General features: G+C 43.9%; 1 protein-coding gene across 6 annotated transcripts in view; it reads right to left on the bottom strand.

The window, feature by feature from the left end:
* The window catches only part of BAZ2B (bromodomain adjacent to zinc finger domain 2B), a 353,401-nt gene that overhangs the window by 201,285 nt on the left and 124,912 nt on the right, over positions 1-27,204 (bottom strand). For 4 of the 6 annotated variants that reach the window (XM_073305568.1, XM_073305567.1, XM_073305569.1 and 1 more), the window contains one exon: positions 18,783-18,825. The exons of 1 other annotated variant lie outside the window; for it this stretch is intronic. The gene's annotated coding sequence lies outside the window, so the exon portion shown is untranslated. Of the gene's footprint in view, positions 1-18,782; positions 18,826-25,847; positions 25,893-27,204 lie in introns of all 6 variants that reach the window. One more of the 6 variants, XM_073305566.1, reaches the window with a different exon arrangement.

Raw genomic sequence — 27,204 nt, forward strand, 5'->3', positions numbered from 1 at the left:
ATTCTCACTAATTGTGTAAGAAGAATTTTAAAACTGCAAATTCCCTGTAATTTCTGTTGTTCTGCCTGTCTTAAAATAAAGGTCCATTTGTACAACTTCAAAATAAGAAAAAAATATATTATGTACTTTCAAATACTGACTAAATGAAAAAAAATTACAAAACTATACGTATACATTTTAAAGTGTGTTATATTAAAATGGTTAACTACACACATGTACACAAACTTGAAACAAATACTATTTTTATTTTTCAATTTTTTTAAAAAAGAAGTTCCTCACTATGGGCCAGATCTTCAGACTGAATAAACTGGTATAACTTCACTGAAACCAACAGAGCTATATCTGTCTACACCAGCTGAGGATCAGCTCTACATCTCTGGACCCACATACAAATTCACAAGCTTATCCTGGAATTCTTCTTTAGACTAAAAACGCTCACTCACATGAAAGGCAGTTCTGCCTTGGTGAAGTAAGGCTTCCAAGAATTGTGTCTGCAGATAAACAGCAATATAATAAACTAAACAGAAATAGACTTCCCATCTCTTTAGACATAAGAATAAACATACCCCTACGATACCCTTCAGGCAAAGGCCCAAGTGAATGTATTTCTTGCAAGCATTACATTATGAAACCCAGTATTCAGTCAGGTATCAACCTTGCCTCTAATTTTGCAGGTACAATTTTTTTTATCCTGGAATACTCACAATTTTGGACTCCCAATGACTTATAGATGCAAGAGCAGCAATTATAGGTCAGAGTGAATGAATCTAGTAGTTAGATGTCCCGCTGTTGCCACTGGAACCCTCAGTTTGTTACTCATGCTGGTGCAAGTATTTGAGGGCAGCTACAGAATGACAAAGAACTTCTGACAATTCAGGTCTTTATATCTACAAAACACACATACCTAATTTTACAGGCACAATTTTGTGTGTTCTAATACATGCCCATCAAAAAGGCAAATAAGAGCATGTAGCATGGGGCACAGGTCACTTGCTGGAGGATTCTCTGCTCCTTGAAGTCTTTAAACCACGATTTGAGGACTTCAATAGCTCAGACATAGGTGAGAGGTTTTTCGCAGGAGTGGGTGGGTGAAATCTGTGACCTGCGTTGTGCAGGAGGTCAGACTAGATGATCATAATGGTCCCTTCTGAACTTAGTATCTATGAATCTATAAGATGTGATGACAGCCATTTGATAAACAGCAACTATCCTAACTAGGGTTGCCAGGCCTCCGGTTTTCGACGGGAACACCTGGTCAAAAAGGGACCCTGATGGCTCTGGTCAGCGCTGCTGACCAGGCTGTTAAAAGTCCGGTCAGCAGCACAGCAGGGCTAAGACAGGGTCCCTGCTTGCCCTGGGTCCACATGACTCCCGGAAGCGGCCGGCATGTCCCTGCGGCTCCTAGGTGCAGGGATGGCCAGGGAGGCTCCGAGTGCTGTCCCCGCCCCAAGTGCTGGCTCCGCGGCTTCTGTTAACTGGGAACCACAGCCAATGGGAGCTGTGGGGGTGGCGCCTGCTGGTGAGGGCAGCGTGCTGAGCCCCTTGGCTGTCCCTGCACCTAGGGGCTGTAGGGACATACCAGCCGCTTCCGGAAGCTGCCTGAGGTAAGTGTCTCCCAGAGCCCACCCCCTGAACCCCCTCAAGCACCACAACCCCTTGCCCCAGCCCTGAGCCCCCTCCCGCATCCAAACTCCCCCCTAGAGCCCACACCACACATTCCGTCCCATACTCTGAATGCCTCGGCTGAAGCCTGGAGCCCCCTCCTGCAGCCCAAACCCCCCATCCCAGCCCCATACCAGAGCCCGCACCCCTAGTTGGAGCCCTCACCCCCACACACAGCCTAATCCCCTGCCCCAGCCTGAAGCCCTCTCTCCTCTCCCACACCCTGAACCCCTCATTTCTGACCGCACCCCAGAGCCCACTCCCCCAGCCGGAGCTCTCTCCCGCTCCCGCAGCCCAACCCCCTGCCCCAGCCCAGTGAAAGTGAACAAGTGAGCGAGGGTGGGAGAGTGTGGTGATGGAATGGAGTGAGTGGGGATGTAGTGAGTGGGGAGTGGAGCCTCGGAGAATGGGCAGGGCAGGGGCGGGACCTCATGGCACAGAAGGGTGTTCGGTTTTCTGCAATCAGTAAATTGCCAACCCTAATCCTAACCCTTTAACCACCTCACCTGCCCTCTTACCACTTATCTCTCATCGGGACTACAATTAATATTCCGAACCTGTGCATGATTTCAAACAGCTTCAGACTTTTCTTTTTTAAAGCCATCAGGAGATGTTTCCTTCTTCCCCACCCAAATGTAGAGTTTTCCCTGAAAAGTGTCTAAACTAAACTGGCAAGCTGAAGCATCTCACTCAATTTCTAACTGCCTTCATGACACTGAGCATGAGATACAAACAAACAAACAGTATATTTTTGGGTGTAGAAGAACGTCATATATTCAGCACATCTCTTATCCCACAAAAACATCGTGTTCCTTTCTCCAACCCCAAATAATCCCAATATACATTCCATTTGTCCCTCCTTTTTCACACCCAATACCAATGCCCCCCCAGCCATTCCATCATTATTGCTGTCCAGTCATACGCTTGTCCTGGTGGTAGGAAAGAGGGGCATGCAGGCTACACAAGATCAGAAGGCTGATCTGTTTGGCTGGGTAGTGGTTTGCAAGTTGATGCCAACCTGGTAGTAAATTGAGCAGCTACCAACCAGCACTCTGTTGCTTACTCCCCCCTTGCTAGGCCATAAGGTCCACGCTGAGGAGGGAGGCTCCATGCTCTGCCCTGTTTCTAAGACAGCTCATGAAGACATTATTGCATTTGTTTTAATTTGGAAGTTTACCTTCACAACCAGAGGACTGGAAATATATTTTTAATCCAAAATCTTAAATCATGCAGGAGAAAGTTGCTTATTTACCAAAATGTAACCAAAAAGGTTCTCACTCCACTAATTGGGAAAAATAATTGTAAAGATCAGTTATAATAGATCTATAAATATAGTTACAGACATTTCCTTTAAAAAAAACACCGATTACAGACAGTTGTTGACCAATGACTTGTGTTTTGAAAGATTTTTGAACTTTAGACTTTGCAAGTAAACATAACAAATACGAATTCTCCCCCCCCCCCTTTTTTTTTTTTTTTTGCAAACCTATTACTGCTATTAAACAGATAAAACCAGCTGGTCTTAACAATAAAGTGATATTACAGAAAATTCAATTTACATCTGAACCCTTCCAGTTGCCATCTGTACAGTAAAGCTTAATAAACCACTTATTCTTCCTAACAGATGCTAATCATGGACTGACAATACACAATCAAAATCTGTTCTTTAACTCTTTTAGGCAAATGGCCATTAAGTCTGGTTATCAACAGCAATATCAACATAGTTGGGAATAATTATTCTTGTTCATCTAAAGCAATATTTATGTTACTATTGCTTTAAAATAGTTTGCCAACCCATCTTGAACACAAGACAAAAATGACATGTCTAACTGTAAAAGTAGACTGGAGCTGAGCTAAGCAAGTAGCCTCTAAAAGCCATTTAGATTTTATATTTTCTTGAAAGAAACCATAAGAAACATGAAAATATTTTTGCAGTTTCTTTCCACACTGCTATTTTCCTATCAAGCTGATTTGCATTCATCAGTAACAAAATATATATTTTATTTATTCTTATTGTTGTAATTCAAAAACATTTGCTGACAAATCAACACAAAGAAACATATTATTCACTGGCAATAAACTACTTTTATTTTAAAGTAAAGCAGTTTTACTACACACAATTGTGTAAATAAGGGGGAGAAATCTTAATTTTTAAAAGAATTTTAAAAGGTATAATTTCCTCTGCCTTCTATTTAGAACAGGTATGCTTATTACAAACACTTAAAACTGTGTTAAAAGAGCTTATTATTCTTAGTTTCTCAGTAAATTATAATTATTGTTATTATGCTTAAGTAAAGATGTAATTAAATCTGCAGGTGCTGAACCATGTACGAAGCGGTGAATTCTTATGCACTTTTTGGGATGCGTTATTTTGGAACATCTAATTTTTTGTCTCCATGTTTCTTGTTTTTAAACCAAAATGCATGTTTTCTTGCAGCGAAAAAACAGCTTGATATAACTTTACAAAAGCTGCAGAATCAATGCCACTCCTTTCAGCAGTGGGAGGGGAAGGGTGTGATTTGAGGAGCTTATAAAGATCACTAAGGATATGTCTATATTGCAGTTAAACACCTGCAGCTGGCCCGTGTCAGCTAACTCAGGCTCACAGGGCTGTTTCATACCAGAGCCCAGGCTACAGCCTGAACATCTACACTGCAATAAAACAGCCCTATGAGCCTGAGTAGGTGACATGGGCCAGCTGCCAGTGTTAACTGCAGTGTAAACATATCCTCACACACCACTAAGCACAACTCTATGAGATCCCCTGTGAGTAAGGTGTTTAGATCAGTGGCTCTCAACCTTTCCAAACTACTGTACCCCTTTTAGGAGTCTGATTTGTCTTGTATACCTGCAACTTTCACCTCACTTAAAAACTTCCTTACAAAATCAGACCTCAAAATACAAAAAAGTGTCACAGCACACTATGACTGAAAAATTGCTTACTTTATCATTTTTACCATATAATTATAAAATAAATCAACTGGAATATAAATATTGTACTTACATTTCAATGTACAGTATATAGAGCAGTATAAACAAATTATTATCTGTATGAAATATTAGTTTGTACTGACTTCGCTAGTGCTTTTTATGTCACCTGTTGTAAAACTAGGCAAATATCTAGATGAGTTGATGTACGTCCTGGAAGACCTCTGCGTACCCCTCATGGAGAATAACTGGTTTAGAGGATGAAATAGGGCCAGTGAAGTAGCATATCTGCAGATATATTGACTATTCTCCAAGAAGGAAGAGAATGCAGTAGGCCCGATGTTGCACTGAAGCAGCAACGGGGCATTCTGGCAACCGAAGAGTAGCAACATACAGTTCATTTACTCCTCCCATTATCAATAATTTCTCCTTAAAAGTTTCTGGTTCTCAGTCTTTATTCTAATCCAACTGCTATGTTAAATTCAGTTTTAAGCTGTACTTTGACCACCATATTTATTTTGTTCAGATTATGAGTGGAATGCTGACAATCCATACTAACTGGTTGTAGAATAATACTGAGATGCTCATCTAACTCCCTTAAATGTAAACCTGACACTCTTCAGCTCACTAATTTACTAGCTTACAAATTCACACAAAGCAATAACTTCCCTATAAAAAAAAAAAGTATTTTCCTTGGTAATTCACTTCTGGCTTTCAGAGCCAACAATCCAAACATTGGGGACCTCTCCAAACGTGACACTCGAGCTACCAATGGCTACAGAGCTCTATTTTTAAAAAGGAGTCCCAATCTCTTCTCTCCAGAGAGCACAGTCCTTCATATTTCTAGGCATTAATATATATGCTCAACTCTCCCTTAACTTCTTTTTTGATTTGCAAGAAAAGTTCTTGAATGGTGGCTCTGAAAACTAAGGGGAAAATACTACGTAACTTTCACCTCTAATTACTCTAAGAAGTCTGCAGCTGAATGCAATACCCACCAATTCTAGGAAGTCTGTATGGTAAGGTCTAGAAAAAGGTATAAATGGGACTCCAATTTGGGGTCAAATTCTAAAGTTAAAGCCTCTTCTCACTCACCCCAATTAGCCACTATCTCTTTGGTAAAACATGCTCCAAATATTATACCACCTTCTGCTCGGTCAGTCTTTCAAATTTAGGCTGCTAGTTGTTTGGCTACAACCACATAGGAAGCTTTTAGTATATTTTCTTATCATTCAATCCAGTTTCCCATGAAGTTGGTAGAACAGAGGATGCGTAGAGCTCTCAACAGAGCAGCCTAAATTCTTCCCAGGAAAGCAAAGGGGAAAAATTGTCCCTTAGGAGCCACTTGTTCCTTGTTCAGGTACGTTAAAGTGGATGAGCTAGCACACATACTCAATTGTCTTTTGAATGTTAAAAGACTTCCCCTGTTTCTAACAAATTTATGTTGTCTTTGTTTCTGGTCTGCGCCAGCAGCAGCCCAGCACCAGTTTGTATTTTGTATGTGCTCTCCAGTTTATCCAGTTGAACTCTGCTAAGGATTCTGGCAAGGCAATCACAAAGGGTTCCTTCTTTTCAAAGAGTTTGTACACTGGTGGTGCCTGAAGACAGAACTAAGGAAATTTTTTCTTTTTCATTTGGGTGCTACAAAATATCCTGAGTAGGTTTCCTACTTTTCTGGCACTGGACTACTTGGATCTGCAGTTTGGAAGTGGGCAACAGTTTACACTGCCTTTCTGAGGGCTCCTTAAGTAGATTTTGGGGGTTGTATAGTTCTCAATATAATAGCTTGAGAACATTACAGAAAGTAGTTATTTGTCAAAAGACAGACCTGTACAGGCATTCAGGAACCGGGTCAATCCTTATTATTTCTGATCTGGGACTAGTATGCATAGTTAGAAGCTCTCAAGTGGCCTTTCCTCTGCAGCTTGAGTACATGAGAATGAGTCCTGGGTGAAGATGGTAAGAGATGCAAGGAGTACCTGCTTTCACCAGGTGCAGGTTGGGATGATCTCTTACATGAACCTAAATTCCCTTTTACTCCAAAAGTGTCCTGATTTGGCAGGACTGAGATGGGAGTAAGGTTTTACTGTCTGCCATTTTTCTTGGGTGGTGTTCTTCTTGCTACATTGTAGCAGAGTAAATGTGAGTTTCATAAGAAAAGGTTGTGCCTACAAGAATGCAACTCCTGACTTACAGTATGTTTTTCCCTAGATTTAATTATTTTCTTTCTTTACCAAGCAATCCAAGAATTCCATGGTGATCATAACTATATATGCAGAATAAACAGGTACAACGAGTTAGCACATGACCAGCATTCAAGATAACCTTGTAGCTAGAGACCCCCACTGAGCACAAGCAAGCCTCCTCTGGCTATTTTCTCATGGATTTCTTTTCAGTGCTGAAGAGAAAATTGCTCAAAGCCACAAACCTATAAAAACAGTTACTAACCTTTCTGTAACTGTTATTCGAGATGTGTTGCACATATCAATTCCAATGTAGGTGTGCGTGCTCACCCTGAGCACAGCCACGGGAAAATTTTCCCTCAGTGGTATCTATCAGGTTGACTCTGGTGCCCCCTGGAGTCGCACACTCACAGTTCCGGTATAAAGGATCCTGCCGACCACCGGTCCTCTCAGCTCCCTTTTGCCAGCCAACTCAGACAGATAGGTAGGATGGAGGGTCTTGGAATGGTCATGTGCAACACATCTCAAACAACAGTAACAGAAAGGTTAGTAACTGTTTTTTCTTCTTTGAATGCTTGCACACATCTACTCCAATGTAGGTGACTCCTAAGCAGTTGTGCAGGCGGAGGGGTCGGAGTTTATCGATATGCTGATTGCAACACCACTCTGCCAAATCCAGCATTAACTGTAGCCTGTTGGGTGGTGGCATAATGAGACGCGAATGTGTGAACTAAGGACCACACTGCCACTCTACAAATGTCCTGGACAGGAACTTGTGCTATGAATGCCCTCGAAGATGCTTGGGCCTTTGTGGAATGTGCTGTCAGGGCAGGAACCTTTGCCAGGTCGTAGCATGTGCAGACTCAGGGTGTGATCCATGATGAAATTCTCTGGGCTGAGATAGGAAGATCTTTTATCCTGTCTGCAACAGCTATGAATAGTTGAGTAATTTTCCCAAACATCTTAGTCCTTTCTATGTAGGAGGCCAGTGCACGTCTGACGTCTAGTGAGCGAAAACTCTGCTCTTCCCTGTTGGCATGTGGTTAAGATAAAAGACCAGCAGGAAGATATCCTGGTTACTATGGAACTGTGAAACCACCTTTGGAAGGCAAGCTGGATGAGGATGCAATTGGGCCTTGTCCTTGAAGAATACTGTGTATAGTGGTTCTGAAGTGAGGGCCTGGATCTCTGAAACCCTTCTGGAAGAAATAATGGTCACTAGATAGGTCACTTCCAGGACAGGTAGAGCAGAGAGTACATTGCCAGCAGCTCAAATAGGGGTCCTGTCAGTTTTGATAATACCAGTTGAGGTTCCAATGAGAGACTGGTTGACATACCTGGAGGTATAATCTCTCAAGGCCCTTAAGAAACTGATTACAGATGCTGTTTGCTTCACCCATGGGTGAAAAGCTGAAGTTGAGGCCAGATGGACCCTAACAGATGACAGGGTTAGACCTTGTTGCTTCAGGTGTAATAAGTAGTCCAGAAATGAATGGTATTGATGACTGCATAGGCGAGACACCCTTCTGAGTAAACGAGATCAAGAACTTCTTCCACTTTGCCAGTTACGTAGCTCTGGTGGATGGCTTCCTTGTGGACCTGCTCTAAGCATGCTAGCTTCCAGACTGTCAGATGAAGGGATTCAAGGTTTGGGTGATGCAGGCAGCCATCGCCCTGAGAGATCAGGTATGGATACAAAAGGTAGAAGGATTGGCGTCCGAGAGGTCAAGGAAAGTGGCGAACCAGTGATGGCGGGGCCAGGCAGGGGCTATCAGGATGACTTGCACTCTGCAAGACCTTGTGTATCAGAGGAATGAGAGGAAATGCGTAGAAGATATGACCTACTCAAGGGAGGAAGAAGGCTTTTGCGAGAGATCTGGGGCTGTGACCCAGGAGTGAGCAGAATTCAAGACAGTTCTTGTTGTGCTTCATCATGAACAGATCTGTGGAGATCCCCACCTCTGGAAAATGGTGTTCAAGACATCTAGATGAATGGACCACTTGAGGTTAATTGGAGAAGGATCTTCTGAGGTGATCCGCTAGCTCATTCTGCGATCCCTGCAGATAACGGGCCCCAAGGTGGACTGAGTGAGCTTTGCAGAACTCCCATAAGCAAAGTGCTTCCTCTCACAGGTGAGAGGAGAGCACCCCTCCTGGCCTGTTGATATAAAACACTGCTGTCATGTTGTCTGTGACAACAGACATGTTCTTGTCCACGCCATGAGGCCCTTGATGTTGATGTGCGGCAAGAGCTCTTCCGGAGACCAGAGACCCTGGCTTCTGAGGGAACCCAAGTGAGCACCCCAGCCTATCGCTGAAGTGTCCATAAGGAGACATAATGATGTTTGGAATCCTGAGACTAGGACTCCCATGCACACCACCAATGAGTCTAACCACCATTGAGGGAGACAATCACCAATGGTGGACCTGTGATGACTATGTCCAAATGATGTTGGTTTGGTGAGTATACGGATGCCAGCCACACCTGAAGAGATCTGAGTCGACATCTCACATGCTGCACCAGGTGCATGAGGCCATGTGGCCCAGGAGCTTCAAGTAGTTCCTTGCTGTCGTGATGGGGTGATCTCTGAGGCTCTCTATAAGCACCACTATTACTTGTAACCATGCTTTGGGGAGCAAGGCTCTGGCCTGGACAGAGTTGAAGATCACCCTGATAAACTCTATCCTTTGAACTGGTGAGAAGGTAGGTCTGCTGATAAATACGCAGAAGTCTAAGTCCTGGAATTTTGACTGGTTTAACTTTATATCAGACTTCAGCTGGACCTCGGTCCAACCTCTGACCAGCCAGTTGTCAAGGTAAGGATGGACCTGAACCCGTTGTCTCCTCAGGAAGGCTGCAACGATTGTCATGCACTTTATGAACACTAGGGGGCCGCAGAGAGGCTGAAAGGGAGAACTGCAAACTGATAGTGCATGTGGATCACAATGAATCTGAGAACCTTCTGTGTCCTTAAAAAAAAAAAATCGAGATATGGATGTATGCATCCTTCAAATCGAGGGCAGCATACCAGTCCCCTGGATCCAGGGAGGGGGGATGATGGAAGCCAAGGAGACCAGGCAGAACTTCAGCTTCTTTATGTATCCATTAAGCTTCCGCAGGTCCAGAATCAGTCTGAGACTGCCACTGGCTTTCAGGATTAGGAAATATCAGGAGCAGAACCCTCGGCCCCTGAACTCTGGTGGAACCTCTTCCACAGCTCCCACCCTTAGGAGCAACTGCACTTCTTGGGCCAGAAGTTGCTCATGAGAAGGATCCCTGAAGAGAAACGAGGAGGGAGGTGGGAAGAACTGAATTAAAGGGTATATCCCACTGCTATCATGCTTAGCACCCAGCAGTCTATTGTAATACGGACCCACATCTGATAGAAATGGGATAAATGGTCCACAAATACTGGGGAGGTTGGATCTAAGTTCTGTCTTGGTATATCGCTCCCGAGTGTCCCATCAAAAGGCCTGCTTGGACTCACCAGAATGCCTGGGGGGAGCAGGCATCGATGCAGACAAGGACTGGGGCAGAGGTCTTCTCCTAAAGCCCCAGCTCCACTCCCTGTGAGAGTCCTGCTGGGCAGGTGGTGGGAAGAATCAAGAGGCCAGTTGAGGCTTATAATGTTTTCTCATGGGCGCCTATGTATAAAGTCCTAAGGACTTCCAGTAGCCCTGGAGTCCTTCAGGCTGTGCAGCTTATAGTCCATCTGCTCAGAAAAGAGCAGCATGCCCTCAAAAGGAAGGTCCTGCAAAGTCTGTTGGACTTAGACATCCCGATAAAATCAGGACTGTCCCGATTTTTAGTTCGTCCTGCATCCTGACCGATGCACGGTCAGGACACCATTTGTCCCGATATTGTGGCTTTGGCCACTCCGGTTTGGGGGGGAGGGTGGTTGTTTTGGTTTTTTTGCTTCAGCAACTCCGCTCCAGCTGCTTTTTTTTTTTTTTTTTTGCTTCCCCCATGTGTCCCGATATTTTGTCCGTATCATCTGGTCACCCTAGTTGGACCTCATGCGTCAGGCCCAAGGATGGAAGCCATGAGCTTCTGGCATCACCACCACTGATGCCATCGATCAGGCTGTAGAGTCAGCCGTATCCAAGGCTGCTTGAAGGGAAGCCTTCGCCACAGACTTACCTTTTTAAAAAACAGATGCAAACTCTCATCTGGACTCCTGGAGTAACAACTCCTTACAATTTTAATTCCTGGGACTCCATGCTGAAATGTATCTGCTGGAGAGCGCTTGCTGGTTCATGATCCTGAGCTGAAGGCCCCCTGTTGAATAGACCTATCTGCCAAAATGGTCTAATTTTTTGGCATCCTTGATCTTAGGAGTTGGCCCTTGTAGCCCCGTCACTCCTGTTCATCAGCTTCTGACACAACCAGACAACCTGGTGGGGTGTGTATATATAAGAATTCATAACCCTTAGCCCGGCCAAAGTATTCCTTTTCAGTCTTCTTTGCCATCAGCTGAAGGGATGCTGCAGTCTGCCACAATGCCTTAATAGGGTCCATAAAGGCCTCCTAAGGGACAACACCACACTTGATGGCTCCAGTGACGTTAGAATGTCCACCAACGCATGGAAGGACTCCCTGACCTCCTCTACCTGAATACCCAGGTTTTGGGCCACTCTCTTAAGGAGCTGCTGATGAGTCCTATAGTCATTCTGAGAGGGCACTATATCTGTTCCTGTCACTGCCTCATCAGGAGAAGAGAATAAGGAAGCCTGCACCGGTAGGGAGCACTGTTCTTCACCCTCAGCACCGGATAGGTCCTGAGGTGCTGGTTCTTGGTATTCTGTGCCTGCCTCGGTACCAGACCTTGGATCTGGCTCTGAGTGAAGCTGTGGTACAGCTCTGGACTCTGATGCCACAGAGTATCATCGTCTGGACTGGGGACCCTGCATTGATGGGAAAGCCCAGGAGTTCCAGAAGGGCCACTGTTCTGGGATTGGCCATTGCCCCGGGGGCCACACCATGGGTGAATTGCGTTGGCCCAGGTCCATGGCAGGATAGTGCCCACTGGGTTGACTGTGCTGGTTCCTGCAAGAAGCATATGATTCTGACTCCGAGTCCGACTCCAAAGACTCCATTCCTGGAGACCTGGGAGGAGCAGTGCTGACCAGTGTCAGCAACTAGCGCAGAGAGGAAGGCAATCGGAGTTCAGCCATCATGACTGGTTTCCCTTTGGAAGGCACCTGGGGCCTAGGCGCTGCAGAGGTCCTTCGTGTTGGTGCCACTAGTGTCTGCTCCTACATAGCTGGAGATGCCAGTACCAGCAGTGAGAGTAAGTCTCTCGCTGCAGTGAATGCCTGAAGCATAGACAGTGCCACCAAGGCACTGGAACTCTGGTGGTTCTCCTGTGTTAGCAAGTCCATCCGTGCTGGACTCAGTGGTACCCGCTTTGGGGCTAGAGTCAGCAAAATGCCACACAGGTGGTTGGAGCTACGGAGTGGCCCGACCCTAGTTGCACTCTACTGGTCTCTCCATGCCCCATCAATGTCAGGGTTGGGGATCGTCCTCCATCAGTCTTCTTCTGTTTCTTTCTCGGCACCAGGGACGGTGAACGATGCAGAGGTTCTCTCACTGGAGAGTTTTTCTTCAGCATCGTCCACCCTCTCCAGTGCCAAGGCTCTTGAAAGGTGGAGTGAGCATCTCTCTTCATCACCGGTACTGAGGAATGGCACCAAAAGGTCTCAAACAGCAGCCAGAGCAGTCCTTACTGAGGCTGAAGTGCTCTGTGTCAAGTCCAAGTGACCCAGTTCCAAGGGACATCTTAGTGCTCCCTCCATGAGAATATATTTCAGTCTGGTGTCCTTACAGATCTTACAGTGCTCCCACATGTGAGTTTCTCCCCAGGCACTTAAGGCAGCTGGAATGGGGGTTGCTCACAGCCATAGGCTTGTGGCACAAGGCACTGAAGACGAAGGCACTTAAAGCCTGGAAACCAAGGCATGCCCCAGAACAAGGCAGAGCCTAACTCCGCTAAGCCGAGTTCCGGTAACCTATCTATTAACAAAAACTTAACTACTATGAACAAGAGGTAACTATAGATAATAAAAAGTTCACTGAGAATATACTTCCAGATTGTAAGGACGAAGTAGTTCCAGCAACTGTCATGGGCAGGAAGAAGGAACTGAGAGGGCTGTGGGTCGGCAGGACCCTTTATACCAGTGTTGTGAGCACACGACTCCAGAGCCGACCCAATGGATACCACTGGGGGAAAATTTTCTGGTGGCTGTGCTCATGACAAGCACACACACCTACAGTGGAATGGACATGTGCAAGCACTTAAAAACACTTTTCTGTTCTCATCCAAGTGTATACTTAATAGGAGAGAGATTTATGTCTGTAATCTTAACCATTTGAGTGTCATGCTACTGAGTAGCATCTTCTTGTGGCAAGCGGTCGAAGTGTCTGCTCAACAGAGCAACAGCTCAGCAGCAGACAATCTGCTGCAAAGCATGAGCAGAAAGCTTGGGTGACACTGCTCCTCATAGCCACAAACTGGTCTAGGGGTAAGCGACTCCCAAGATGGAGAAGCACAGGATCACAAGTAACTCTTGAGTCATGGAAGTCAGAGACAAATTTTCAACCCCTAGTCATGGTTTTATTATTTTCAAGACTATCTTTGTAAGGAAAAAGGCTAGAAACCCTTTTTCTTCAAATGAAAGCTGAGCTTAGCTCTGACATTTATAGGCCCCACAAATCAGCAGGCACAGCAACTCTGAGCAGCTGAAAGACAGGCAATTTTGTGAGGGTCCATAACTGAAGTTCCCTCTACCTGAGGAAAGGGAGCATAGGAAAAGAGAGGGGGAGAAGTTATGGTCTTTCACTTGAGATTCTTCATCTCGAGTTACTAGCAGTTCCAAACATTTCCTAGGGAAAAAGTTGTAAGCTTTAATTGAAAGCCTGTTCAAGAAAGGAGTTCTTTTGTCAAAACCATTAAACCTTTAAGTAGCAGGGGCATTGCCCTCCTGTATTCTAGTAAGTTTTGTAATGTCTGCTGCCTGCCGTAAAACTATATTTTCTTACTGGAAACTAGACCCAATCTTCCTCCTTCCTTATGTCTGAATTTATTATTGCAACCATGCTTGCTGACATGCCCAGTTTTATATGTTTTGCAATTGTTTCAGATTGCTGCTTCCCACTTACTTACATATAGTAGGTTATCTTATCTCCCTCCCTACTGGTGGTCTTACCATTCCTAAATATGGTTTGAAGACACATGTATAGCCTTTCAGAGTTTCATTTTCTGCTTTGGAACACATTACCAGTTTAATAATAAAGAAAATGCTCTCAACTACTGTGACTTTAAAATCTAACATTAAAAATATTTCTATTAGTCAGCATTCTTAAAATGATTGTTTTAGCAATTTTTTTTTGTCTTACCAGTGCTAATTTTAACATCACTGATTGTAGAGCACCTCTGGGACGTAGGCATGAAGGTCACCAGTGAAACACAAGATTGCTCTATGTCGTAAAATATTCAGTCTGGGCACTAAGAGAGGTTCTTGTTAGTCAACATAATATCGTTTGACACACACCGAGTTAAAATATTTCTGTACAGAATAAATGTCTGTCTTTATCTTCACGTACTGGAGACAGAAAATGAACTGATGGCTAATCTGAAGGGTACTAAAATTAAATTATAAAGTCATTTCAAATCTCTGTCTGAAAGTAATTCTGCACTCCTGACAGGTAGGAAGTGAAGATAAAAAACTGTTTGAAACTATCTATAGACAAACTGACTTTGCTTATTCTCCCATTCTATTTCAATACACAATAATTATTTAGTCTAGTAGTAAATGATTAAAGTAAGATGTAAGCAGTTTTAAAAAGTATGCTCAGGGTATCCTTAAAATAGACGGAGCTCAACTGAGTGCAAAATACTTGACTTCCTATTAGGAATATTCCAATAAACTTACTATATTAATACGGGAAAACATATGACCAGTAAGCTACAAAATATCACAACCTGTGTAATCACACCATTGTTCTATCAGTGTTCATTATTCAAAGTTATTAAAATTGATTTAGCAGCTAAAATATGACTTGGATGTCTTACTATATTTGAAATAGCCTCTGTCTGTACTGAATAACACATCAAAACCACCATAAAACAATTGAAAAAATAATAAAATACTGTAATACAATATAAATGTACATTATAATTCAGACTTATGTATGGTAAGGCCACCATTCACTGGGACGTTGCTAGTACAGGCTAACAATGTTTTAGTCTCTATTTTTAAAAATGTGTAAAAGTTACCACCTCATCCTCCAAGATAACAACATGAGTAGTTCTTATGAAGGTGAGTATTTCCACTGAAGTCAATGAAATTACTTGTATTAGTGAGGACTACTAAGGCCTAGGGTGACCTGATGTCCCGTTTTTGAAGGGACAGTCCTGTATTTAAGCCCTCTTGTAGGTGTCCTGACTTTTTCTTAAAAACGGGCAAATTGTCCAGTATTTTCTGTCTGTACAGTACTGGCAGGTCCTGCTGCTGGCCGGATCCCTGCTTGTGAGCCACCAGCCCATCACTGGTGAGTGGGGAGCGGGTTCCAGTGGCTGACATGGAGGTGGGGGTGCAGGGCTGGTGGCAGGGTGATGATACAGCTTGCGGGGCAGGCTGCTCCCCTTGCTGGTCCATCAGCACAGCCCCCACTGCATGCTGACTCTTGGCCAGCAGGGCCCCACCCTCCCATCCCATTTCCAGCCAGTGCTGGCTGTGCGCTGCAAGCTGTGGTGGTTGGTGAGTGCAGGCAGGTGCCAGGCGGCAGCCGGTTACGTGTCACCTCTGCTGCCCACCACTTGGCACTTTACATGTTTCCCCTCCAACTGTCCTCTCCGTGCTTTTCCCACCCCCATTCCGCAAACTCCACTGCTCCACCATACTCCCCCGGGCGGGGCGCGTCCCATTTCCAGTGCTATGGGGAGAACCAGCCCCGAGTCGGAGTGCTCAGCTCACTAACAGCCTGGCCACCAGGCTCCTTCCTTCCCGTACTGCCTCTGGCTGGGCTGGCACCCTGCGAAAGCCCAAGACTCTCTGGCCTGGAGTGCTGGCCAGGAGGAGCTGAGCACTGCATGTGCCAAAGCCCGGCTCAGTGCTGGCACGGGGAAGCCTCTTCACCCCTCAGCTAAGTGCTGGAGTGGCAGGCGGGAGGGGAGCTATTGCCAGTCTGTTCACACTGTGAACTTGCAGGCTCCACAGCAGCCTCTTCACCCCCTCTCCCCCCCAGGGTCCGCCCTCAGGGAGCCTGGAGCTGCTCCATCCCCTAGGCACCCTGTCATAGAATCATAGAATCATAGAATATCAGGGTTGGAAGGGACCCCAGAAGGTCATCTAGTCCAACCCCCTGCTCAAAGCAGGACCAATTCCCAGTTAAATCATCCCAGCCAGGGCTTTGTCAAGCCTGACCTTAAAAACCTCTAAGGAAGGAGATTCTACCACCTCCCTAGGTAACGCATTCCAGTGTTTCACCACCCTCTTAGTGAAAAAGTTTTTCCTAATATCCAATCTAAACCTCCCCCACTGCAACTTGAGACCATTACTCCTCGTTCTGTCATCTGCTACCATTGAGAACAGTCTAGAGCCATCCTCTTTGGAACCCCCTTTCAGGTAGTTGAAAGCAGCTATCAAATCCCCCCTCATTCTTCTCTTCTGCAGGCTAAACAATCCCAGCTCCCTCAGCCTCTCCTCATAACTCATGTGTTCCAGTCCCCTAATCATTTTTGTTGCCCTTCGCTGGACTCTCTCCAATTTATCCACATCCTTCTTGAAGTGTGGGGCCCAAAACTGGACACAGTACTCCAGATGAGGCCTCACCAATGTCGAATAGAGGGGAACGATCACGTCCCTCGATCTGCTCGCTATGCCCCTACTTATACATCCCAAAATGCCATTGGCCTTCTTGGCAACAAGGGCACACTGCTGACTCATATCCAGCTTCTCATCCACTGTCACCCCTAGGTCCTTTTCTGCAGAACTGCTGCCTAGCCATTCGGTCCCTAGTCTGTAGCTGTGCATTGGGTTCTTCCGTCCTAAGTGCAGGACCCTGCACTTATCCTTATTGAACCTCATCAGATTCCTTTTGGCCCAATCTTCCAATTGGTCTAGGTCCTTCTGTATCCTATCCCTCCCCTCCAGCGTATCTACCACTCCTCCCAGTTTAGTATCATCCGCAAATTTGCTGAGAGTGCAATCCACACCATCCTCCAGATCATTTATGAAGATATTGAATAAAACCGGCCCCAGGACCGACCCCTGGGGCACTCCACTTGATACCGGCTGCCAACTAGACATGGAGCCATTGATCACTACCCGTTGAGCCCGACAATTTAGCCAGCTTTCTACCCACCTTATGGTGCATTCATCCAGCCCATACTTCCTTAACTTGCTGACAAGAATACTATGGGAGACCGTGTCAAAAGCTTTGCTAAAGTCAAGAAACAATACATCCACTGCTTTCCCTTCATCCACAGAACCAGTAATCTCATCATCTGTCCTGCTGAGCCACCTCTGACTGGGTCACTGAAGCCCCTGCAGTCAGGTTCCCTGGGCCCTGGTGCATAATGAATCCTTAGGGCTTAACCTCTTCATGCCCCCCCACGCAGCTCCTTCCCTCCCGCAAAGTGCTAAAAGGCTGCTGCTGGCCATATTCTGGTGTGAATCCTGGCAGAAATCTGGGGATTGGGGCATGTGACCTTGCATGCCCCTCCCCATGTTTTGCCTCAGGAAGACATGGACCAGGAGAGGCAGGTCGGTCCTGGGGGCCCAGCCAGGTATGGAGGGCAGAGAGAGTCAGGTCGGTCAGTCACCCTGCCCCCCGCCCCCTTCCTGTGTGAGAGAGGTGTACAGGAGTATGTGTGTGTCACATCTCGCCATGTGTGAGGAGGAGGGTAAGGGTGTGTGTGTGTCAACCCTCCCAGTGTGAACACTAAAGCCTTAAAGATGAGAAGGTAAAAAAAAGAATCCAACCACACAGCATTTCTTTTTAACAGGGGCTCAGTCAACTTCATGTTAATTTGAATGTTTGTACTGCATAGTTCCGATCGATTGCCGTTGAACTCACTTGAACACAAGTAATGTTACCAGGTGTTCCATATTTAGCATAGGGAAATATGATCACAGTATTAAGGCCCAGATTTTAGAGGTATTTAGGCAGTGCTGTGCTCAACACTGCAACTCCTACCTGATTTAGGAGCCTAAGTCTCATTTTCAAAAAAGAATTTGGGCAATTAGGAGTCAAAGGCTTAGGGCACTGCAATTCTGACCACAGTAATGCTTAAGCACCTTTAAAAATCTAGATCTAAGTCACAGAAGTAATGGTTAGCAAGACTGGACCCTTGCGTTTTAGGCTGGTAGAACACCACATCCTCTATCTCAATAAACAAGAAGCCTTTAGCAAAAACAAACACACACACACAGAGCTAGTCTTTTGAATTAAATAATAAAAAAAAATATTGCTAATTTGTACTACTGACTATGAGACCCAATGTGATTTAATGAATTCTGTGAACAGCAAATACAGCAAGTGAACCATAATAATACAAAACCTGAAAATAGCTCTCAGTGTACAGCTTTGTGGGAAATCACAGGAGGCCATAATTTTTGTATGCAAAGTAAGAGGTGCGAGGAATAGTTGAAGTGAGTTCTACTGTGCGGTTCAGATTTTATTGTATGTCTGAATGATAATGGAAAATTATCTGAGCCAAATTCTTTCAGTTTCAGTGTAATGGAGTTACTCAACATTAAGGACCCTGTTCAGCAAAGTAAATAAGGACATGCCTACCTTTAAACCCTTTAGACTTTTAGCCCTATTGATATGATTAAGTACCTTGCTGATGCAGGGTCTATAAGCAGAATTTAGCCCTATGTTCAGATGATTATACAACCATCAGCTCTAAAGAAGACAAACTGTAAACAATATTATCCCAGTTCCCTATATGATTCATGCTTCTCAGAACATTGTAAGAAAGATAATTGCAGTTGCACACTTACTGTGATGAACGTGGTCAGTTCTGGGACATCACTGATTAACAAACTGCAACAGAAAATATAGTTAATGAATCATCCTCTCATATCAAATAATTTTACAAAATATTTTAAAATGCTCAAAAACAATCTTAAGGAATACTTACAATGAACTGAAAATACAGAGAATATCTCAAAGAACCTGATATGCCACAACAGTCATTTAAACAAAAATGTTACACAACTGCAGTTTAAATTTGTTTAGTTTGCAGTCAATTACATAAACACACCTAAGGTTCACCTGTGCTGAATTCTAAAGCACATAGAACAATAATTTTATTTTTGATGTAGTCTCCATTATTAAAGGGAAGACTTCTGTTAACAATCATGGGTGAAATTCTGGCCCCACTTAAGTCACTGGGCCAGGATTTCACCCCATATTTTAAAACATCGTTATCTTTGGTACAAACATCTTAGGGTTCTGCTCCTACAATGAGAAGTTAGTGCAGCTCTCCTATGGGCACAAGTGTCCATCCACATGGATCTCATTGCAGGATCAGGACCTAAAATGATAAAACTGAAAAAAAATTAAAACATAACTGAGTTTTTACTACTCATGAGGTTTACTTTCTGCATTTTTACAATGTGGATAATGAAAATAGACTAGATCAGGTTTTCTTTAGCTAATGTTCAAATTCTAGTCAATTTCACTTTCGAGTTCTCATGGGCTGGCACAACTGATACAACAACTGGGTTGCAAACATTACAGGGAGATACTCCTTAAAGAAGCACAACTTTCCACTTACCTTTTTATTCAATGGAAACAATTTTATTGGTTTCAGGTTTTATTAATTTTTACATTTACAAAATCTAAATGTGGGGCCAAATTTAACCTAACAGCATCCTTTTAACACTGCAAAAAACATTTTAAATTTAATACTGACCACAGAAAGATAAGAGAATGTCTTTCAAAAGACATCCATGGGTAATTTTAATTCATAAAATGTACATAATTACATTATATAGGTGTCATGCAGTTCAGTCTGGTTAAAAAGGCACTCCTATAATTTTATTTAGATGTCATACCATAGCTCTTGATCATTACAAAGAAATGTTATAATTGGACCCAGGTTTCCCCTGCAGAAATTCTTCTGCAACACATCAACAGCAGTGTGAAGCTAGCCCACTTACAATGGTGTAAAGTCAGAAGAATGTAGGGAAAAAAAAAATCACACATATGAAAGTGCAACCATTACAGTGAGTAAGCTTTTCTTTTACCACGCATTGTCACCAATCTGGGCAACAATCTGAGCCTAGCTGCTGTATCATTTGCAAGTTAAAATTAAAGGTCCTCCTGAGTCTGGGTATTGAGAAAATGTTTTACAAATATTCTCTAGATTTAATACCTGGTTTTCAGCAGCTCTGACTGCTCCTCTGAAACACCAAACATTTTTACTACACTCATTTTATTTTAATTTAAATTGCAACAGGTAAATCTGGAGCTATTCTGACACCACCACCAGGCAAGAAAGCAGGATGTGACTGAGTCAGCTATGTCAAAGGACAGTGGTAGGTCTACAGAGTAAGTGACTGATGTTTTGCTCCCTTGTATAAAGGCATTTAGAAACAGTGTTCCTGAGTTACCATCATCAACCTGTGCTGAACCATCACAGGGGGAAGAACCAAATTTTTACCCACAGAGGACAATTTGCACCATCAGAAACTTCCCATTCCCAGATCTGCTGCAAAGGAGATCGAGGAACGGATGGTCAAGTCCCCTTCTTATTCTGCTTGAGCATAAGTAACAGAAAGGAGACTGAACTGGGAACAAGGGAGAGAAACAGAAAACTGTGGAAATGCAGTGTACAGTGAAAAATGGACTAGATTGGAGAATACAACTGGGGGAAGGGGGTGGACCGAGGGAGGAGATAAGAAAGTATCTTATCTGACTACTGTGAAAAATTGGGATGCTTGAGATTTTTCTCCCAGCTGATTGGCACCCTAGAGTTTCCTCCAGTGTTTGGGAAACAAAATTGAACTATATTTTTCTTTTAATTTGGAAAAATTCTCTCTCTACATTAGCTGAATTTCTGAGGATAGATTTCAGAGTAACAGCCGTGTTAGTCTGTATTCGCAAAAAGAAAAGGAGTACTTGTGGCACCTTAGAGACTAACCAATTTATTAGAGCATAAGCTTTCGTGAGCAAGAACACTCTCCTTTGTAGCCTGCTTTGATTCTCTATTCTACTCAACTGTATCTTCAGTCTTGGCACTTATGCCCATAGTATCTATTCCTGTGGCATAGTTAAACGTCTTCTGAATTTGATAGAGACAAGGTGGGTGATGTAATATATTCTATTGGACTAACTTCTGTTGGTGGAAGAGACAATTTTCAAGCTTCACGGAGCTCTTCTTCAAGTCTGGAAAAAGGTAACCAGCATGTCATTGCTAAACATAAGGTGGGGCAGACTGTAATTTGGTAGCAGTCTTGAGGGCCTAAGATAACCCACAGAAGTCTGGATCTCAGGCCAAACATTTGAAGCTAGACAGATATAGGGGGTGGCAAGATGAGAATAGCCATGCTGCCCCACTGACTGAAGCAAACAAGAGCAATCTCATCTTGCCATGTGCTAGACACAACACCCATATATATCTACTATTGACAAAGCACTAGAGTGCGCTGCATTGCACTAGCCTCACCCTGACACGCTGCAGAGAGTGGGAATCAGTTTCCATGCACAGAGATTATCCAGGTCTAAAGACCCAAACTGAAGTGCGGAGTAACCTAACAAATCCCCCAGGGCAACAGGGACTGCAAAGGGAACCAACGGCTTAAGGAGACAAAGGCTGGGGGCAGGACAAAATGGAGGGACAGGAGGCCAGGGGAGCTCTTGTCTGCCTCAGCCTGATCTCCCTGGAGACCCTGCCCCCTTCAGCTCCATGCCAACTCAGCACCTGCAGCCTCCTTCTGCACGCTTTCTCCTGCCCTGGGTGCTGGGATGGGGAGCAGAACCTGTAACAGAGAAGAGAGACTCCCTGCTATCAGTACCAAGACCACAACAACCCCTGGTGGTTGGGAGGAGTAGCTGCAGGGGTAGCTCTGTTAAGTCCATACAGCCCTGCTGGATGCATAGGACAAAGTGAGCTGGAGCAGGCACTCAGAAAATCTGCTGCAGAGATTAATATTTTCTTCTATTCAAGATTGCAAATAAAGGCAGACAATAGTTTCATGCCCCACCCAGATCACCCGGCTCTACAGCCTGTTTATAACATACTGGTTTGCATAACTGAATCTTATTCTTAGAGCCAAATTCTTCGACTGAAGCCACGCACACACAACTGAGTACAGATTTTGTTGTAGACTCTAGAGACACTGCTAACATTCCAGCAAAGAAGTGGAGTAGAAGTTCATGCCATCCACAGCCTCAGAAACAACTCTGACATCATAATCAAAAAGGCTGACAAAGGAGGTGCTGTTGTCGTCATGAATAGGTCGGAATATGAACAAGAGGCTGCTCGGCAGCTCTCCAACACGAGTTTCTACAAGCCATTACCCTCTGATCCCACTGAGAGTTACCAAAAGCAACTACAGCATTTGCTCAAGAAACTTCCTGAAAAAGCACAAGATCAAATCCGCACAGACACACCCCTGGAACCCCGACCTGGGATATTCTATCTACTACCCAAGATCCATAAACCTGGAAATCCTGGGCGCCCCATCATCTCAGGCATTGGCACCCTGACAGCAGGATTGTCTGGCTATGTAGACTCCCTCCTCAGGCCCTACGCTACCAGCACTCCCAGCTACCTTCGAGACACCACTGACTTCCTGAGGAAACTACAATCCATCGGTGATCTTCCTGATAACACCATCCTGGCCACTATGGATGTAGAAGCCCTCTACACCAACATTCCACACAAAGATGGACTACAAGCCGTCAAGAACACTATCCCCGATAATGTCACGGCTAACCTGGTGGCTGAACTTTGTGACTTTGTCCTTACCCATAACTACTTCACATTTGGGGACAATGTATACCTTCAGATCAGCGGCACTGCTATGGGTACCCGCATGGCCCCACAGTATGCCAACATTTTTATGGCTGATTTAGAACAACGCTTCCTCAGCTCTCGTCCCCTAAAGCCCCTACTCTACTTGCACTATATTGATGACATCTTCATCATCTGGACCCATGGAAAAGAAGCCCTTGAGGAATTCCACCATGATTTCAACAATTTCAATCCCACCACCAACCTCAGCCTGGTCCAGTCCACACAAGAGATCCACTTCCTGGACACTACAGTGCTAATAAACAATGGTCACATAAACACCACCCTATACCGGAAACCTACTGACCGCTATTCCTACCTGCATGCCTCCAGCTTTCACCCTGACCACACCACACGATCCATCGTCTACAGCCAAGCTCTGCGATACAACCGCATTTGCTCCAACCCCTCAGACAGAGACAAACACCTACAAGATCTCTGTCAAGCTTTCTTACAACTACAATACCCACCTGCAGAAGTAAAGAAACAGATTGATAGAGCCAGAAGAGTTCCCAGAAGTTACCTACTACAGGACAGGCCTAACAAAGAAAATAACAGAACGCCACTAGCCGTCACCTTCAGCCCCCAACTAAAACCCCTCCAACGCATTATTAAGGATCTACAACCTATCCTAAAGGATGACCCAACACTCTCACAAATCTTGGGAGACAGGCCAGTCCTTGCCTACAGACAGCCCCGCAACCTGAAGCAAATACTCACCAACAACCACATACCACACAACAGAACCACTAACCCAGGAACTTATCCTTGCAACAAAGCCCGTTGCCAACTGTGCCCACATATCTATTCAGGGGACACCATCACAGGGCCTAATAACATCAGCCACACTATCAGAGGCTCGTTCACCTGCACATCCACCAATGTGATATATGCCATCATGTGCCAGCAATGCCCCTCTGCCATGTACATTGGTCAAACTGGACAGTCTCTACGTAAAAGAATAAATGGACACAAATCAGATGTCAAGAATTATAACATTCATAAACCAGTCGGAGAACACTTCAATCTCTCTGGTCACGCGATCACAGACATGAAGGTCGCTATCTTAAAACAAAAAAACTTCAAATCCAGACTCCAGCGAGAAACTGCTGAATTGGAATTCATTTGCAAATTGGATACTATTAATTTAGGCTTAAATAGAGACTTGGAGTGGCTAAGTCATTATGCAAGGTAGCCTGTTTCCTCTTGTTTTTTCCTACACCCCCCCCCCAGATGTTCTGGTTTAACTTGGATTTTAACTTGAAGAGTGGTCAGTTTGGATGAGCTATTACCAGCAGGAGAGTGAGTCTGTGTGTGTATGGGGGTGGGGGGGATGTGAGAACCTGGATTTATGCAGGAAATAGCCCAGCTTGATTGTCATGCACATTGTGTAAAGAGTTGTCACTTTGGATGGGCTATCACCAGCAGGAGAGTGAATTTGTGTGGGGGGGTGGAGGGTGAGAAAACCTGGATTTGTGCTGGAAATCACTTTAGATAAGCTATTACCAGCAGGACAGTGGCATGGGAATAGGTATTGTTTCATATTCTCTGTGTATATATAAAGCCTGCTGCAGTTTCCACGATATGCATCTGAGGAAGTGAGCTGTAGCTCACGAAAGCTTATGCTCTAATAAATTGGTTAGTCTCTAAGGTGCCACAAGTCCTCCTTTTCTTTTTGCGAATACAGACTAACACGGCTGTTACTCTGAACACTGCACTGATAGATGTAAAAAATGTGTGCAAAGGAGTAACAAGTCTCAAATGCTAAGGCAAACATTTTCGGCCATATTCAGTGCTGGATAAGCAGGCACAAGCCCACTGACTTCAATCTTGTCAGACACTTTGTGTAGACCGAATGAACAGGGTGGACTAACTGTTCCAATTGTAATATGATACTATTAAGCCAGGCAGCTCAAAGCAGTAGTGAATTGCCGGTGATCTAAGCCAGCCAAATATTGAGTCTTTATTGAACAAGAAAACTGTAATGGTAATATATATTGCTAGGTTACTATGGATTTATTAAAAAAAAAAACCACACACACACCACGCCCTCCAGAAATTTATACACAATTTTTGCCAAAGACTATTCTGTGGGTCTGGGATAAAACTAGGGTTTAAGTTATTTTCTCTTTGTAACAACACCCATTGCAAATCATCCAGATTTTAACCAGAAACACTAACAGAGTTTTGAAGACTGGGAAAACTGTGTAACACATTCAGTTAGCCAGCTGTTCAAACAAACTTTTCTAACTTGTTAAGGAATCATAACTAATTTAAACCAGCCCACTCTATCATGGTACCAGTACCTTCAAGGTCAGCATTATGTTTGTCACCTTTCTCAGAATGTTTTATATAGAAAGCTAACTTTAATGGCAGAGATTGTTCGTTTTGCTTCTGGTTGATTAATATAAATGTAAGGCCTTGTTTGTTTGTTTTCTAATCTTTGCAGCCAACTTTCTTAACAAAGAAATGTACAGGTATGACATGGTACAAAAAGGATTTGGACAAATAAGTTAGTCCAGAGCAATAGGCTTTGATTTAGAGGGGGAAAAAACAAAAAGACGACCAGCAACAAAAACAAACAGCAGCAAAAAGAATACCAGCAACCTCAGTCTTAAGATACTTTTTAAATGGTACTTCACACAAGTCAGGTTAAAAAAAATATACACAGACTGAAGCAACCACTGCAGAAACTGTGCAGAGAGGAGATTTTATACATATATGGTGGATATGTCCACTCAGACAATATTGGAATCCAATTCATAACAAATATCAGAAATTGTTGGACATTTATTACCATATAATTCTTTGGTAATCCTTCTGAGAATTCCTATCAGAAATGATCACACTCAAAGAAATGAAAAAATTAATATCTCATCTGCTAGTAGTCGCTAAACTACTGATAGTCTTAGTGGATAAAGAAAAATAGTCCAAATCTGGAGGAATGATTCCAAAAATATGGGAATTTTTTGTTAACAAAAAATGTATATATCGATCATGTACCTTGAAAGAGAGACCGAGGAAAAACAGACACTGTACTTACATATTTGGTTACCATTAATTCACTTTTCACACGAAGTATATTCATCTGTAAAAACAAAAGTACATCTCTCCAATTTTTTTTTTTTTTTACTGTTGATTCTTTTCATAGATACACCTGGTTTGATAAATATGAGTAGAGTCAGTAGTTTCACTCATTTAATAAAATCACATGTCCTGAATGGTGTAATGAGACTAATTCTATAGTATGGTAACACCATGTTAAATAGCAAGATTTGATTATTATTAATATATAATGTTTCTCTGAACAAATAAATAAGCTCACCGTTATAATAATTATTGTCTTGTTTCTAATATTTACATCGAATGATTTGTAAACTTATTAAGATTTTGTAAATGGTTACAAAACACCACAAAAACTCTTAATTTCCTTTAATGTGGTAAACTTACAGTGGTAATTTTGTATCTATGATTTACTTCAATACAAGTGTAGTACAACACTCCTCTCACCAAAACCGTATGAAGCATCATCTTTCTACTTTACAAGTTAGGAATGTTAAGCTATTTGAATTAGAAACCGAAAACGAATAAGATCTCCTCAGCAGTTTTATTCATCCTCTTTTGACACCCAGACTCCACCACGAAACTGGCTGAGAAGCATCCTATGCACCAGATGACATTCTTAAGAGAGGAAAAGCAACCATATATAACTACTTCATCTACAAAGGAGAACAGATCTAAGTAACAGTCTCATATTATTGGGATTTGTTATTCTCTTTCCAGAGACTATATGTTTTGTTGTTCACAGGTTTATTTTGTTGTTGCAGAGAGTTCTCTCAATATATTGTTAATCCTAACCAAGGGCATTTAATAAATGCCCCCCCACTTCTAAAGAGACATGTCTATATTTTCCTTTTTGAAGAAACTATTCAACTATGCAAGTTGAAGAATGACTCTTGCAAATCTTTTCTAAAGAAGAAGACAAAACAGAGGTGGGCAAACTACGGCCTGCGGGCCACATCCGAGCCACGGGACCGTCCTGCCCGGCCCTTGAGCTCCAGCCGGGGAGGCTAGCCCCCAGCCCCTCCCCCGCTGTCCCCCTTCCCCGCAGCCTTGGCTCGCCATGTGGCCAACACTCTGGGCGGCAGGGCTGCGACCTCCTGCCAGGCAGCACGGTGGTGTGGCTGGCTCCGGCGGGGAGCACGGCTGCCAGTCCTGCTGCTCTGAGTGTCATGGTAAGGGGGTGGGAGGGTTGGAAAAGGGGAAGAGCGTCTTGGGGGGGTGCAGTCAGGGGACAGGGAGCGGTTGGATAGGCATGGGAGTCCAAGGGAGCCATTCAAGGAGTGGGGGGGGGTGGATGGGGTCAGGGCAGTCAGGGGACAGGGAGGGGCTGGATAGGG

Source organism: Lepidochelys kempii, chromosome 11 (genome assembly GCF_965140265.1).
Source record: "Lepidochelys kempii isolate rLepKem1 chromosome 11, rLepKem1.hap2, whole genome shotgun sequence".
Taxonomy (NCBI): Eukaryota; Metazoa; Chordata; order Testudines; family Cheloniidae; genus Lepidochelys; species Lepidochelys kempii.